Here is a 16,646-nt window from a genome sequence, read left to right as displayed (position 1 = left end):
TTACATGGGTGCAAGAAGCCTGGCTTTCTCCGTGGGTTCAGGGATGAAGCTGAGGTCCTCATGCTTGGAAGGCGAATGCTTTCTGCACTGTTTCCTCTCCACAACCTGAGGCGGCAGCTGCTCTAACAGAGCAGGCTCACAGGCGATCTGCGTCTGGTCTCTGCACCTCAAGGCAGAAAGAACAACTGGTCTCAGTGCCTCGTTCCCATAAGAAAAAGAAAACAATCCTGACTTTTAAAAAGGAGCTGCTTGGGAATCAGAACACTTTTTTTTAAGGGGAAGGAAGGTTGAACAATTCTAGCCTAGATGATATTAAAAAGAAATAGGTCTGGTCCCAGGGCACTGCTTTTCCAGTGCAGCTGGCTGGCTTGCAGGGCAGAGAGACCCTCTTTTTGTCCTTTGAATACTGGCCTTGGCTTCGAGCCACAGAGGAAGGTCTGCAGAGGCTCTGGAGTGCCCGCCCCTCCCTCAGTGCCTGGCAGGCTCTCCATGCTAGCTGCTGGCTCCTCAGTGTCTTATTAGCACATGTCCCTGAAGTCACCCTTCTGAGATTTTTTTTTTCTGAGACAGGGTTTCTCTGTGTCCAGGACTGTTCTGGCTGTCCTGGAACTTGATTTGTAGACCAGGCTGGCCTCGAATTCCTTGAGATCCTCTTGCCTCTCCCTTGCAAGTGCTGGGATTAACAGACATGTGCTCCCAAGACCCAGCCACCCTTCTGAACTTATAGGACTTTTGATGTAGGATTCAGCTGTGCCTCCGGTTCCAAGTCTCCAACAGCCGCAAGCCATCTCTTTTTCATGGGGCTTGTGAGCTTGAGCTGTCCTGTCCCTTCCTGTCTCTTACAGCCAGGTAAGATGCTAAGCTTTCAACACCCTACATTCATGTTTTGAGACAGGGTCTCTGATTGGCCTAGAGCTTGCTAATGGGACAAGGCTGGCTGGCTAGCGAGCCCCAGAGATCTGCCCGTCTTCATACCCCAGTGCTGGGAGTGAAGAGAAAGGTGCCGGTTCAGGACCCCCAAGATCAAGTTCTCAAGTCCTCGTGTTTGCATGACAAAAACAGGACTTTACCACCTGAGCCATTTCCCCAGCCCCGTCACACTTTCTGGATGGTGACTGTGCACACGAGCAGGCCTGTAATTTTGTTTGTTTTGGTTTGGTTGTTGTTTCTGCAGAGACTGACTCTGCAGTGCAGACTGGGTTGGAGTCATGCCCCTCCTGCCTCAGTCTCCCCAGTGTTGGGATGATTCATGTGGCTCACCACTGGCCCCTGCAGGTTCTGCTAGTGGCTCCACCCAAACGGAACCTTTGACTCTACCTCTGGCTGTACTTTCTCCCCTGGGTCAAATCCCCACCACTCCATCTGTTGTTCCTCGTGTTTTGTTGTTTTGGGGTTTTGTTTCCTATGGTTTTGGGGATGGAACTAGGGACCTCATGTGTGTCAACCATGCTTTCTACCTCCAGGCAACAGTCAGAATATTCTTTTATTTTTAAAAATAATTTTGTTTCTCTCTCGCTCTGTGTGTGTGTGTGTCTGTGTGTGTGTGTGTGTGTGTGTGTGTGCCAAGTGTTCAGATGCCTTCAAAGGCTAGAGAAAGGCATTTGATTCCCCTGGAGTTAGAGTTGCAAGCAGTCATGAGCCTGACTGGATACTGGAACCAAAGTCAGGTCCTCTGGGATAGTCTGAGATAGCAACTAACAATGCTCTCAAAAGCTGAGCCATCTCTCTAGCCCAGGCCAGCCCTGAACTTCAAGGCCATCATGCCTGGCCTTAAGTGCTTTTGCCTTCAAGGCCTTTCTGCTTGCTGTTCCCTCTGCCTGCAACGTCTTTCATGTGGTAGTTCTGCCTGTGACTTTAGCCCCAACAAGTCTGAAGCCTTTGGCCTCTGGCATCTTTGGGCACTGAATTCACAAGGCACACTCCAACAGAGACAAATATAATTTAAAAAAAAAATAGAAACCAGGGACTAGAGAGATAGTTTAGGGGTTGAGTGCATGTTGCTTCTGCAGAAGACTTGGGTTCGGCTTCCAACACCCACATGGTGGCTCACAACCACCTGTAACTTAAGTTCCAGGAGACCTAATGCCCTCTTCTGGCCTCCATGGACACAAAGTATTCATGTGCTGCACAGACTTACATGCAGCCAAAATACTCATACATATAAAATAAATAAATATTTTTAAAAATTTAAAAGTCTTTAAAAAAAGAAATCAGGGAAAGGCAAAGGGCCAAGAGCTAGAGCTTGGGGAAACTGAGGAACAGACTGCAGTATGCCTTGGGCTCAGGAATGACAGCGTACAATACCAAGCCTTGATCCAAGTTCTCACCAGATTTGTAATCTCGGTGTGCTTGTCACACCCCACTCCTGGTACCAATTCCAGACTCCAGTGACCTCCCTGGTGCAGTGAGCTAGAGAAAACCCAAGACCACTCAGGGCACTAAAGTCCTTCTGCGGGGTCCCAGACACTCAACTAACCCTGTGACGGCTGGGGCCTGCCAAAATGAGCAAGTCCTTCTGTAAAAATGGCACTGTGTGCCTCACGCCATCTCTGAACTACTCTGTAGACAGCTGTGTTGTATTGTGTGGGGAGTAGTGACATGACAGGGGCTTCTGTATGTTCCGTGGAGATGCAGTGTTCCCGCAAATGTGTTCAGCGCTCAGCTGAGTGAATGGGTGCGTGTAGACTGCACATGTGTAGGGCTGATGCTGTCCTAGCCGTGTGACTCAGGATGGGTGCGTGTAGACTCTGCACATGTGTAGACTAATGCTGTCCTAGCCGTGTGACTCAGGATGGGTGCGTGTAGACTCTGCACATGTGTAGACTAATGCTGTCATACCGTGTGACTCAGGACGGGTGCGTGTAGACTCTGCGCATGCGTAGGGCTGATGCTGTCCTAGCCGTGTGACTCAGGATGGGTGCGTGTAGACTCTGCACATGTGTAGGGCTGATGCTGTCATAGCCGTGTGACTCAGGATGGATGCGTGTAGACTCTGCACATGTGTAGGGCTGATGCTGTCATAGCCGTGTGACTCTAGGCGGGACGGGAGCAATGCTGTTCATAGTCACTCGGATATTCAATGGAAACCGTTAGACTTGATAAACAGTAGTGCAGAGTGGAGCCATGCGATGTGGTGTTTTGATCTGAGCATGCGCTATTGGGAGAGTCAGAGCCGTTGTCGTGTCCAACATCTCCCAAGCTTCACACTGAAAATCGAGGCACTGAATAAATCAACAACTTCTGCTCTTCCCCCCTCCACTCCCTTTCTTCCTTTCTTCTCTTGTATGTGTACACGTGTGCATGTGTGTGCACATGCATGTGGAGGCCCAGCTTCTGTCCCTCAGGCTCCTTATTTATGAGGCAGGGCTTGTCATCGGAGCTTGCCAGGTAGGCTAGGCTGGCTTGCTAGTGAGCCCCAGGAATCTGCCCGTCTCTGCTCCCGGTGCTGGGACTACAAGCATGTGCTTCCAAGCCCAGCTATTTCTCATGTGAGTGCTGGGCTCTCACTCGGGTCCTCATGCTTGTGTGGTGGGTTCTTCCCCACCACTTTTATTTAAGGCAATTTTATGCTTCCAAGAGGAAATCCCATACTTGCTGTTTTGGCTTTGGAGACAGGCTTGTGTTGTGCAGCCAAGGCCAGCCTCATGCTTGTACCTCCTGAGTGCTTGAGGGTGAGGTGTCCGGCACCACACCTGGCTGCTGTTGTTTGCCTTTGTTGGTTCTCAGAACTACAAGAGGTGCAGCTTCAGGCTCAGTGTGAGCAAGGCTCCAGCTAGCCCTCCAACGTCCCCTGCATTCTACTTCTTTATGGACTATCCTGGACTGGTTTCTCCTGCAGCCCAGTGAGACTGCCTTCTTGGTCACGTCTACTAAGAATGGCAGCATGAACCGACGTTAAGGGGGACCCATCACATCCCTTTCCCCCTTCTTTCTTTCTCTCTTCTTTTTGAAACAAGGTCTCATTCTGTAGCCCAGGACAATCTTAAAGATACTCGCTTAAATCAAACTTGCAGTTATCCTCCTGCCTCAGCTTCCCTAGTGCTTGGATGACAAACAGAACCACAATGCTCAGCTCAAGAATGCTTTCTCTAGAAGACAGATATGCCTTCCCATAGTCCCCAGGAGTCCTCTTGAAGCCCACTGATCCACACCTACCCATCCATGGACAAATTGCTGGTAAGTGTAAGCACTGTCTCTCCCTCTCTGATCTGAGTCGGAATTTGCACCCCTGCTCCAGTAGTTCCTGGGCGTGTGGCTCTGCAGCTGCAACTTGGTCTCTTGTCCTGAGACACGGAGCATCCTGACCTTTGTACAGTTCTAAGGAGGTAAAAGGAATGATGATCACGGTGTCCAGAGAAGCCTCTCCCACACAGCCATGGACTCCATTGCTCTTTTGGACAATGTCAGGAGGCACTATTTACATCCATGGTGTAGGCGACAGTGTCCTCTGGGGGCTTTTCGGAGTAGCAGGTTTGCTAAATGCCTCCCGAGAGTCAGCGGGAATGTAGCAGCGTATGCCAAGTGTTAAAGCTGCACCATTTCACAAACAAGAAAACGGAAACAGAGAGGCTTAGTAATCAGTCTGAGATCACAAAGATGTAAGTCGACTTCAAATCCCGAAAGCCTGGCCCCAGAGCTTGCGTCCTCGTCTTCTCAGCCATTAGTCTCTTGCCTCTTGCAGTTGCCCGGACTGTGGCCCAGCTTCCCATATTTCACTTCCTATTTGGAGGCTCTTCAACTCAAGTCACTGCTGAGCTAGGGTTGAACACAGGTCTGCCTGAGCCCAGCTTGAAGCCTGTTGGTGCTAATAACTTGGCTAGCATGGACACCCAGCCACTATCATGATCCCTGCAGAAAGTTCTAGTGGCTTGGATTTTAGCACTGTCGGTGGGGTCTCGCTCTCTTCTGGGTCATTCTTGGCTGAGAGAGCAGCTGGTGAGAGTGTGGTCTGCCTTGAAGGAGCAGCGAAAGCAGCGTGAAGTGTAGGAGGCTCAGAGGAGACAGGGCCAGGGCTGGAAGGAGAACTCACCCTGATTCCTGGCTTCCCCAACCCTGTCTCTATGAGCCACAACGTGAAGTAGCCAGGATGTGTCGTGGCTCATGGTTTCTCAGGCTCAGTCCATGGTCACCCGACTCTGCTGCTTTGGTGTGGTGAGGGCAGTGACCGTGAGTCAGGGAGCAGGGAGCCACAGGCAGTCTAACTCACAGCAGGGTGTGAACAACAGCCAAGTAAAGGGCATCTGGTTAGCGCACATTATCCTTTAGGGATAACCCTGTCAATGATGAGTTGGCACCTCCAGCCGATGTGGCCGCACAGGCACACAGCTGCCATCCTACTGCCTTGGATACCAAGACAGGAAGATGACAGTGTCACAATCCATCTGGGTGACATAGTGAGACCAAGAGCTTGCTGTGGTTTGATGTTCCTGCCTGGATTCCTCAGTTGAGGGGCTGGAGGTGTGGCCCAGGGGCAGATCTCCTATCTAGTATTCATGGGACTCCGCACTGGAGAAGCAAGTTAGCTGGTGCCTCCCCTGATACCAGCTGAGACCAGATGAGTTTGCCCACTTGTCCTCTCTATTGAGAGATCGCCCCTAGGATGATCAAACTTGGCATCTGAGTCCCCTGTGGTTGGTTACCCTACAGACCTCCTAAGGTGCCCCAACTGGGTCAGGGAGACGTTCAGCTGTGCAAGGCAGCAGACGGCCTCAGGCACCCACAGTCTGTACAGAGACAGAACTCTGCACCTGAAATACACTATCCAAATGAAGGGGGTGGGGGAAGAGAGAGAGGGAGGGAGAGAGAGACAGACAGAGACAGAGACAGAGGAGAGAGAGAGAGAACAAGGCACTAGGCCCAGAAAGATGGGTCTGAGAATTTCCACAGCGATTCATGTGCAGGTTTCAGACCCAAGAAAACCCCCAGGGTAATTTGAAGAGACCAGGGCCGCAGTACTAACAACGTGGGGTCCAGTCTAACAGTCAGTTCCCCAGAGAACTCACACTGTCCCCAGAAACCTAAGCCACTCCTGGGAGACATTGCCCATTTTGGGGCTGGATTCTCACTAGCAAGTCCTTCCCATGAGCCAGCCCCACCTCTTGAAGGTCACACCACCTCAACCCCACATGCCAAGCTCCAGGAAGCAACCGCCAAGCATAAAGATGGTTGGTCAGGCTTCTAAGGCTTCTGCTGAGTTTCCTCTGGTCATATGACCATGCTGAACTGCAAAGCCAGCTGAGAAATAACGTCTGCACCCAGACTTCAAGTGACGTGGGCAGTTTCTTGAGTAAAGGTGACTGATTTGGGACACACTTGACAACCTTTCTCTGTGAAACACGCCACTCCCAGTGATACTGTCACGCTCATGGCCTGTACCCCCCCCCACACACACACTGCTTCCTGGCTTCCCCTGGAGCTGTGCTACCTCCAGCCCTGAAGGTTTGCTGTTCCTCATACTGAAACACAGAGAAATGCACCATTTTCTGGCTTTCTCTTTAGATGAGACTTCTCTAGGTCCCAAAAAGATCCTGGTCCAGTCCTAAGCCTGCCAGACACAAAGACAGGCTTGTCTCTCTCCTAGGAGCCTTTTGGGGCTATCAGACAGTTTTCCTGGTAATACTTTCTGGTCTTTTGTTTTGTTTTTCTTTTGAGGAAGTGTCTCATGGAGCTCAAACTCACAATCCGCCTGCCTACATTGGTGAAGGATTTATACCACCATGCTCTGTTTAAAGGATGTGTGTGGGTTCACACTCTGTGTTTGGATACATGTGCATGTGTGTTTGGGTGTCTTCCTTGGTCACACTCTGCCTTGTGTGTTCTTTCCTTTTTCTCATCTGTTTGTGTGACCCCGCAAGGGATGGGGATGGGGTGCCACAGTGCGTGTGTCTTCACCTTCCACCTGGCTTTGGGTAGGGTCTCTGTCCTTTGCTTCAGGGGTGTCAGCCAGAGGTTCTCTGCCTCCACTCCTCATTTCTGTGGGAATTCTGAGATACAGATGTGTACAACCACATCTGGCTTTTTACACACGTTCCAGGGATCCTAAAGAACCTGAGTTCCCAGCTCTGCCTGCACAGCCAGCCCTTTTGTCTGCAGAGCTGTCTCCCAGTCTCTCCACCTGAGTTTTTGAAACAAGGTCTGTCTTTGAACCTTGAGTTCACTGATTCACTGGCCAGCGAGTACTTGGAATCCTCTTGCTTCTGCCTGCAGCAGGAATGCAGCCAGGTCCATGAGGCCTTGCTAGGCTTTTATGGCTTTACCCACTGAAGCTCTGACTCGGGTCGGCATGTTCCTAAGGCAAGCGCTTCCCTGACTGGGCACTTTCTCAACCTGACACAGTCCAGAGCATTAGAATCTACTTTGAGCGAGCTGGATTTTCTTTTTATCTTTTCTTTTATTTAATCAGCATTTTTTTCATTTATTTTATATACCGACCACAGTAGGCAATGGCAGGAGTTCCTGCAGCCCTGGGGTGTGTACATAGCCCAGCCAGCCACGTCCCCGCCCCTTTTGTCTTAGAAGCATTTTTCCCCAGACTCCAGCATCTTGACAGCCAGTTCTCCTCTTCCTCCCCCAACTCAAAAAGGCTTTTTCCAAAGCTTTAGGCTCCAAAAGTGCTGAGGCCAAGGCTGTGTCTCAAAGCTCTGTGCTCCTGTAGTCACTGGAAGAGAGCCTGCAGAGATGTGGCCACCCTCCTACTCTGGTCAGTCACCCTGCACGCTTGGGCCAGAGCCCTGGACAGCTCTAAAAACCCGAGACATTCCTGTGACTCAAAACACTTTAAATTTGATAAGGTTTGCTTATTTGTTTGTTGTGACAGGGCAAAATTACATAGCCCGGGCTGTTCTTGGCCTTGAGGCCCTCCTGCCAGCCTCCTAGGCATTGCCAAAGGATGCCAAGCTGTAGCTCCCACACGAGCCTATGAGGCAATGTTAAATTCATGCTCATTTCCAGATCTGGAAGCTCAAGCACAGAGAGGGTGAGTGACCCGCCTAAGGTTCCTAGCTGGGGTTGGCCCGGCTGCAAGTCAGACCCAGCAGTCTGAATCTGGAATTAATATGGAAATCTTCATCTTGGCTGTCTGCAGGTGCTGGCAGCCTCCAAGCCCGGTACCAGCAATCACACTTCCTGGCCTCCATCACAGGTGCTGGATTTGCCAATTCTCTTAGTACAGCTGCAGCATGGCAGAGGGCGGACAGCACTTCCTGGTTAGGTCATGAAAGGACACAACGCTTGCCCTGTTCTGCTATGTGCAACTGTGTGTGTATTTGTGTGTATATGCACATGTATACGTTGTGTGTAAATGTATGTGTGCATGCGTGTGTATATGTTCATGTATATTTTATGTGTGTATGCACATGTGTATGTTGTGTGCCGAGTATGTACATGTATGTATTGTGGGTATGTGTATATGTGTGTGTGTGCACATGTATATGTTGTGTATGTGTGCATGTGTGTGAGTGTGTGTATGTACATGTATCGGTGTATGTGTCTATATGTATGTGCATGTTGTGGTAGTTTGAATGTGATTGGCCCCCATAATCTCATAGGATTACGAGGTGTGGTCTTGTTGGAGGAAGTGTGTCACTGTGGACACAGACTCTGAGGTCTCATATTGCTCAAGTCAAGCCCAGTGAGGCGGACCCCTTCCTGGTGCCTGGAAGATGTAGGAGTCTCAGTTGCTTCTCCAGCACCATGTCTGCCTGCACACTGCCATGTCCCCATGATGATAATGGACTGAACCTCTGAACTATAAGTGAGCGGCCCCAATTAAATATTTTCCTTTATAAGAATTGCAGTGGTCAGGGTGTCTTTTTACAGCAATAGAAACAATAACTAAGACAGTTTTATATGTATATGTGTGTGTGTGTATTCGCGTGTATGCATGTGTATGTTATGTTGTGGATGTATGCATGAATGTGTGAGTGTGTGTGTGTGTGTGTGTGTGTGTGTGTGTGCATGCGTGCATGTCTTTTCATTCCCAGGGATGGGATCCAAGGCCTCTTGCACGCCAGGCCAGCTAGCCACATCTCCAGGCCCAAGACGACAGTACCTGTACAGAATGGGCTGTTTAAACCTCTTTGATTGCTTAGTGAGCAGTTACTTCACATTCACTCCAGGAATCAAGATCCTACATTCGAAGTCTTAAACTTCTCTATTTATGTGTGTGCGCGCACACACATGCACATGTGCGTGTTCATGCATATAAGCACTGTGACATGTGTGTGGAGTGCAGAGAACTACCTGTGGTCGTCAGTTCATCATCCATGTGGGATTCTTGGTGCAAACTTGGGCCATCGGGCATGCTAGCAAGCGCCTTCACTGACTGAGTCGTCCCAATGGCCCAATTCTAAAAGCATCCTGAAGGCTGCTTCACTGACATCTCCTCTTTCCATCTGTGAAACGGGGGTGGTGTGCTAAAGCCCGAGTCATCCTGTCCAGGGTGAATGGATTTCAAGCTAGTGCTAGTGAGAAAGCTCTTTTTTCTTCCCTGACTCCTTCTCCTTTGCATAGCTATGTTCTTTCCTGGTCACCTCCCAGGAGGCAGGGTAGCTAGATTGTGAGGGCTCTGTGTGGCTCCATTGCCAGAATCTGGGAGGTGAGAAAATGTGCTAAATCAGAGGTGGCTGCGGCTAGCTGCTGATGTAGGAATAACCGAAACAGAGGGATGCATCTTCCCCTTGCTCTCTATCAGAACTCTTCTGCTCCCAGACAAATCAGCTCTCCATGCTTCTGAGGCTCTGGAGGGCTCAGCCTGGCGATGGAGACATCTCTCAAGTGAGAAAGGCCTGCTGCTGTAGGGGCCTCGCTTCTTCCTCTGTCCCTCCATACATTTGCCTTCTGTTTAACCAGAGGAGAGATGCCAGACAAAACCCGACAGCCATGGCATGCCCTGTATGCTTTGCTTTGTTTAATCCTTTAAAAGTAAATGCCCTGCCAGGCAGTGATGGTGCACACCTTTAGTCCCAGCATTTGGGAGGCAGATCCTCAGGAGGACCTCTGAGTTTGAGGCCAGCCCGGTCTACAGAGTAAGCTCCAGAACAGCCAGGGCTACACAGAGAAACACTGTCTCAAAAAAACAATTTAAAAAATATAAAAAAAAAACTCCCTGTGACTAGAGAGATGGCTTAGCAGTTAAGAGCACTGGCTGCTGTTCCAGAGGACCCAGGTTCAATCCCCAGCCAGTTTCCTGTTGTTTCAGTAAGGTTTTTATCTTCTTTGGTCCTAAATGGGTCAACCTATGCAGGTATTTTATCAGCTCATAGGTATGTCTCATTGGCATAACAGTCTTTTCCTTGAAGACCCAATGTTGCTCTTTGGGGTCATAGGTGGCCCCAATTTTCTTTAGGAGGTTGGTGTCCTCTTGACTATAGGGCAGTGGACATCGGAACGGTCTTGTATTTTCTGAATCGGTCAGAAGGAAGGCTCGGGAGGTGCTGATTGTTTTTAGGGCAGCCTCCTTGGCGGCAGCATCCGCCAATCGATTTCCTTTTGCCTCTGGGCTGTGGCCCTTTTGGTGGCCAGGACAGTGTATAATACTCAGTTTTTCGGGCAGAAATGGGGCTTTGAGTAGTGTCAAGATTTTAGCCTTATTTTTAATTTCCTTTTTCTCTGATGTCAGTAGCCCTCGCCTTCGGTAAATTTTCCCATGTATATGGGCAGTGGCAAAGGTGTATCGACTGTCCGTATAGACATTAAGTTTCTTACCTTCTGCCATCTGGAGTGCCTGGGTCAATGCGATGAGTTCTGCTCTTTGGGATGAGGTGCTCGCTGGTAGGGCTTCAGCCCAAATTACCTCTGTTTCCGTGGTTACTTCTGTGCCCGCTCTCCGCTCCCCATTTTCCAGGAAGCTACTACCATCGGTGTACCAGGTGTAGTCAGCGTCCTGAAGAGGGTGATCCGTCAGGTCCCGTCTGGTCCCGTGCATTTCTGCAAGGATCTGGAGGCAATCATGCTGCTCTGCCTCCTCCAGCAAGGGGAGCAAGGTTGCGGGGTTGAGAGTGACCACAGGTCCAAATTGCACCCGGTCCGCATCCAGGAGCATGGCTTGGTAATGAGTCATGCGGGCATTGGAAAGCCAGCGGTCTGGAGGCTGTTTGACCAAGGCCTCCATTGCATGGGGTGCCAGGATGGTCAATGGCTGGCCCAGAGTCAATTTACCTGTGTCCTTAGTAAGGACTGCAATAGTTGCTACCATCAGTAGACAGGGCGGCCATCTGGATACGACCGGGTCGAGTTTCTTGGACAGATAGGTCACAGGAAGCCTCCAGGGGCCCAGTCTCTGGGTCAGGACCCCCTTGGCATATCCCTGCTTTTCATCTATAAACAGTTCAAAGGACTTGGTAACGTCTGGAAGGCCCAATGCGGGTGAGGTTAGCAAAGCCTTTTTGATATTGTTGAAGGCCTCCTGGTGCTCCTTTTCCCAGGTGAACATCACCCCTTGCTTGGTCAAAGGATATAAGAGAGCAGCCATCTCCGCAAACCCTGGGACTCAGAGGCGGCAGAACCCCGCTGTTCCCAGAAACTCCCACAGCTGGCAGGGGGTTCTGGGGGGCAGGGATGTTAGTAATAGTCTGTTTGCACGCCTCGGTCAGCCATCTCTGTCTATCTCTCAATTGATAACTAGGCAAATGACTCGTTTCTGGCAAATCTGAGCCTTTTTGGCTGATGCCTGATATCCTAATTGTCCCAATGTCTGTAGGAGGGCTTTTGTGCCCTCCTGATATTCTTTTCCTGAGGCGGCCGCCAGAAGGAGGTCATCAATATATTGGAGCAATATCACGGCGGGGTACTGAACCCGAAAGTCTGCCAAGTCCCAGTGTAAGGCCTCATCAAGGAGGGTCAGGCTATTCTTAAATCCCTGGGGGAGCCTGGTCCAGGTCAATTGACCAGAAAGTCCAAGATCTGGGTCCTTCCATTCAAAGGCAAAAAGGGACTGGCTCTCAGGATGTAACCGCAAGCAGAAGAAAGCATCCTTTAAGTCCAATACGGTGTACCAAACGTGGGATGGTGGCAGAGTACTCTAGATTGTAAGGGTTGGGGACTGTGGGGTGTATGTCCTCCACCCTTTTGTTAACCTCTCTCAGATCCTGCACTGGCCGGTAGTCCCCAGTCCCCGGCTTTTTTTATTGGCAGGAGGGGGGTGTTCCATGGCAATCGGCAGGGAGTGAGAATGCCCTGATCCAGCAGCCTTTTTATGTGGGGTCTTATACTCTGATATGCCTCATGAGACATGGGGTGCTGCTTAATTGAGACGGAGGTAGCTGTGGCCTTTAGTTGGATGATGAGTGGGGCCTGTTGTAGGACTAACTAACCCCGTTTTCCCAGTTTCTGCCCATGCCAATGGAAAGTCATTAAGCCAGGAGGCCAAGTCAGGTATTTGTGGCTCCTGAGGCTCATAAAGTCTATATTCATCTTCCAGATGGAGTGTTAAAATTTGGAGGGGGCCACCCTTAGGGCCCGTTATCCGAGCCCCCTTGTCCTCAAAGTGGATTTGGGCCTTTAATTTAGTGAGAAGGTCCCTACCCAATAAAGGATAGGGACAATCTGAAACATGCAAGAAGGAATGTGTCACCTTACCAGTTGCCAATTGAACCTTCCGATCCATTGTCCATCGGTATCTCTTGCCTCGGGTTGCCCCTTGAACCCAGGCTGATAGGTCACTGAGAGGTCCAGGTTCCTGGGTTAAGACTGAGTGCTGGGCTCCGGTGTCCATTAGGAAGGTAACTGGTTGCCCCCCAACTTTAAGAGTTATCCTGGGCTCGGTGGGGGGCGGGGGGGCTCCTGGCCCTGACTCTCCTAGTCCTCATCCAGAGCTAATAGGGAAGCCCGGTGTTTAGGTTTCCGGGGTCCCTTGGGCTTCTTGGGTCAGTCCCTGATCCAGTGTCCTCGTTCCTTGCAGTAGGCACATTGGTCAATATCCACTTTGGCCCCCTTCCGTTCTCCCAGCCTACCTCCCTTTCTATCTTGTCCTTGAACTACAGTGGACAGCAGCCTGCTTAATTCTTTATTCTTTTCATGTCTCTTTCCTCCTGATCCTTTTTCATTCTCTGCCATAATCTCTCTTCCTTCTCCTCCGGAGTTTCCCTTTTGTTAAAAATTCTTTCTGCTTCCTTAAGCCTCTCTAAAAATGCTGAGGGTGTCTCCTCATTCCCTTGTATCACTTGCTTTACCTGAGCCAAATTAGTGGGGTGGTGTGCTGCCCCTTGGAGACCCGCTATGAGCAACTGGTGGTAAAGACGTAGGTGTTCCCTACCTGCGTCCGTGGTAAAGTCCCAATTAGGGCGGGTCAAGGGAAAAGCCGCATCAATCTCGTTCGGCAGCTGGGTTGGAAATCCGTTGTGGCCCGGGACATTCTTCTGTGCCTTCAAAAAGACGCTTTGTTTTTCCTCCAAGGTCAACAGAGCCTGCAAGAGCTGCTGGCAGTCGTCCCAGGTGGGCTGGTGTGTAACTAGGATAGATTCTATCAAGTTAGTATCACTGGGTGCTTGGAGAAGGGGGGGGGTTTGTGTTGCTTCCAGTTGTATAGATCAGAAGCTGAGAATGGCCCGTACTGTTGCTGGCCATTCGGACCCTACGGAGGGGAAGGGCATGGGAGGTGGAATCAGGCAGTGGCTCGCATCTGCCCCTCAGTCGGCCAGCCATAGGTGAGGGGGTTGGGGATTCTTGTGGGGGTGCCTCGGGGCTGCTTCAGGTCCCTCTGGGCTCGCTGGTCCTGCATATGGAGGAGGCTCCTCCTCCTCCGATAGGAGGTCTACGAGGGGAGATTCAGGGTCCGGGGAAAGAACAGGCGGGGGGTAAAGTGGATTTTTTTTCTTGAGGATAGTAGGATATAAGGAAGAGGAGGGGGGAGTAGGGGTTGGAGCAGAGGGAACGGGGGTAAGCGGCTCCCCTCCTCTTTTTGCGGCATTTCGAAATCATTATTTTTTTTCCTATAAGCCTTATATAAAAGAAGGAGAGGAAGGCTCATGCTTCGACTCCTTCCTAGCAATATTTGATGTGTCTGATATCAAGCATGATATTACCAAAAAAATAAGATATTTCGGTAGGTAACAGCTGTTTAACTTCTGTTAGTGTAAGTGTGTATATTGGGAAGCTAGGTTTGTGTGTGTGCACATGGGGTCAGAGTTGAACCTCAGGTGTGGTCCCTCGGGATGTTTAGCTTGAGTTTTGGAACAGGGTCTCTCGCTGTCCTGGGGCTCAGCTAGGATGGCTGACCAGAGGGCCCCAGGGATCCTATCTCTGCCTTGCTAGCACGGGGACTACAAACATGCCCAGCTTTGTACCCGTGCTGAGGATCGAACTCAGGTCCTCATGCTTGTGTGGCATCCTGACCCAAATACATAAGATAAGGAAGGTCATTTACTCTAGTAATTTAAGAAATGAGAAAATATGGAAAGCAGTGCCGTGATACAGGCTCTTCAGATTTGGGGAAGACAAAGAGGGGAAGGGAGGGAGTGGTTATAGAATTATGTTTACAGTAGTAAAAATAACTTTTGGCTATTAATTTTATATTGTCTTATAGAAAGAACAATGCGAGGTAATCCCAAAAGAGATGTTGTTCTGAGCATAGTGAACACACAAGTCGGCTTATCTCATCACCACACAGTGAAGGTTCTCCAGGCTCAAAGACATCCTTTCCCCAGGGCGAGTATAGGGGCTTTGGACACGAATACTCCCCAGAATGCAGCTGTTGCATTCCATCTGGGTGAACATGACAGGATTGACATCCCAGAAGAGAAGGGCCCTCCTATATTCAGGCAAATATCTAGACATTAGAAAACAACGTCTTCACAGGACGTGCTCTGGGTCCGCACATACACATCTGCCATGTTGTTTACAGGGAAAAGGTGAGCTGGGATCAATGTTTATCCATCACACTTTCCAAAATCAGGCCTTGTCTTCTGGAGTTGGTGATGATTCTCTAGTTTGATGATGCTGAGTTTGTCATTCCTTTAAGGTAGAAGGAATAATCATATCATACACATCTAGGAGAACGTTTCTCTGTCCGTGACCAGAGTCAAGAGATGATCCATAGCGCTGCTGAAGTAAATGGTCTCAGAATCTAAGTAGTGCTGCCATGATACCTTCCGTGTGCCTGAGGAGAGTCCTCAAACCCTTGGAGCTGGAGTAACAGGAAGTTGTGAGCTTCTGGATATGGGTGCTGGGAGCCAAACTCAGGTCCTGGCAAGAACAGTATGTATTTAAAAAAATAAATAAATAAAAAGTTTTCTTTATTTTTTTGGTTTTAGAGACAGAGTTTCTGTGTAGCCCTGGCTTTTGTAGAACTCAGAGATTTGCCTCCCTAGTGCTGGGATTAAAGCCTTGTACCACTGCCACCTGGCTTGAAAAGAATTTTATGTTTTAATATAAAAATAGCACTTTGGATATACATAATTGGTAATAATAAGATACACCAGAACAACATAATACTCCAAATAAAACTCTAGATGAACATAATACTTTTCTGTTTTAACTAATCACTTAGCAATTTTCACATTGACAAACATATAATCTCTTTAAAATAATCTTTTTTAAAAATTTTATGGTTTATTTAACTTTTATTTTATGTGTATTGGTGTGAAGGTGTCATATCCTCTGGAACTGGATCTACAGACAGTTGTGAGCTACCCTGTGGGTGCTGGGAATTGAACTCGGGTCCTCGGGAAGAACAGTCAGTTCTCTTAACCGCTGAGCCACGTCTCCAGCCCCCTCTTTAAAATAATCTTACATATGATAATTAATTTACACACTTCATTTATCACATCAGGTATTATAGTAGATACTAGCACAAAAGTCTTGAAAAATCCGTATATTCAGTACGTACAATGAATTACCAAAAAACACTGAAGGATGGCATATAACATATAAGCAGCCCCCTAAGTATACAGCAAACATTTTAAACAAATAGTGTACACATGCCCTTACTAACAAGGCTGGGGATATGCACTTGCAATGCTAGCTACTTAGAGAGCTGACACAGAAAGACCTTCAGTCCAACTCTGACAACTCAGTGAAAAACCCTGTCTCAAAATTTTAAAAAGTGAAAAAATTGGGTGGATTCTATAAGCTGGTGGTAGGATGCTCATCCAGCAAGCATGAAGCCTTATGTTCAATCTCTAGTACCAACACAAAAGACAAACATACCCTCAATGTAGTTATGGTTTTTGGAAGACAAAAATATACAATAGCTTCTTCACGTTCAAGCGTGGACCAAGCACTTCTATGTAACGGTGACTAACACACTTAACCTCCGCATTTTTAACCCCTCTAAGGAACGCTTAACATCTTAATTCCATGTACAACATGGCTGTTACAATTCACAAAGCATTTAATGGTTTAAAACTAAGTCATTGTATATATTTTTAGATACTGAGACACCGATGGCCACAACTGTGAAGCCACAGAAGATTAAAAAAAAAAAACCTTAAAAAGTATAATTTAAAAAGCAAATTTGGTTTAAACTATGAAATATAAACTACTACTCACTCGCCAACTGAGAGCAAATTCTGTTTTTCATCCTTTTTTACCCGTGGGCGCCCTGGTTTCATCTTTAAGGGTGAGGTTGGAGTCTTCTGAGCAGCAGTCTGAATGAAATGTGCAAACAGCTCTGTCTGCTTTAGTAAATACTCAAATCTATTTGCTCTGTC

At 48.8% G+C, this 16,646-nt stretch overlaps 1 pseudogene; it reads right to left on the bottom strand.

Moving 5' to 3' along the window:
- Positions 1–14,325, bottom strand: LOC142853081 (uncharacterized; annotated as a pseudogene).
- Between the last annotated feature and the right edge of the window lie 2,321 nt (positions 14,326–16,646).

This window comes from Microtus pennsylvanicus, chromosome 6 (assembly GCF_037038515.1).
Source record: "Microtus pennsylvanicus isolate mMicPen1 chromosome 6, mMicPen1.hap1, whole genome shotgun sequence".
NCBI classification, from domain to species: Eukaryota; Metazoa; Chordata; class Mammalia; order Rodentia; family Cricetidae; genus Microtus; species Microtus pennsylvanicus.
This window is presented reverse-complemented; position numbering and strand designations above follow the sequence as displayed.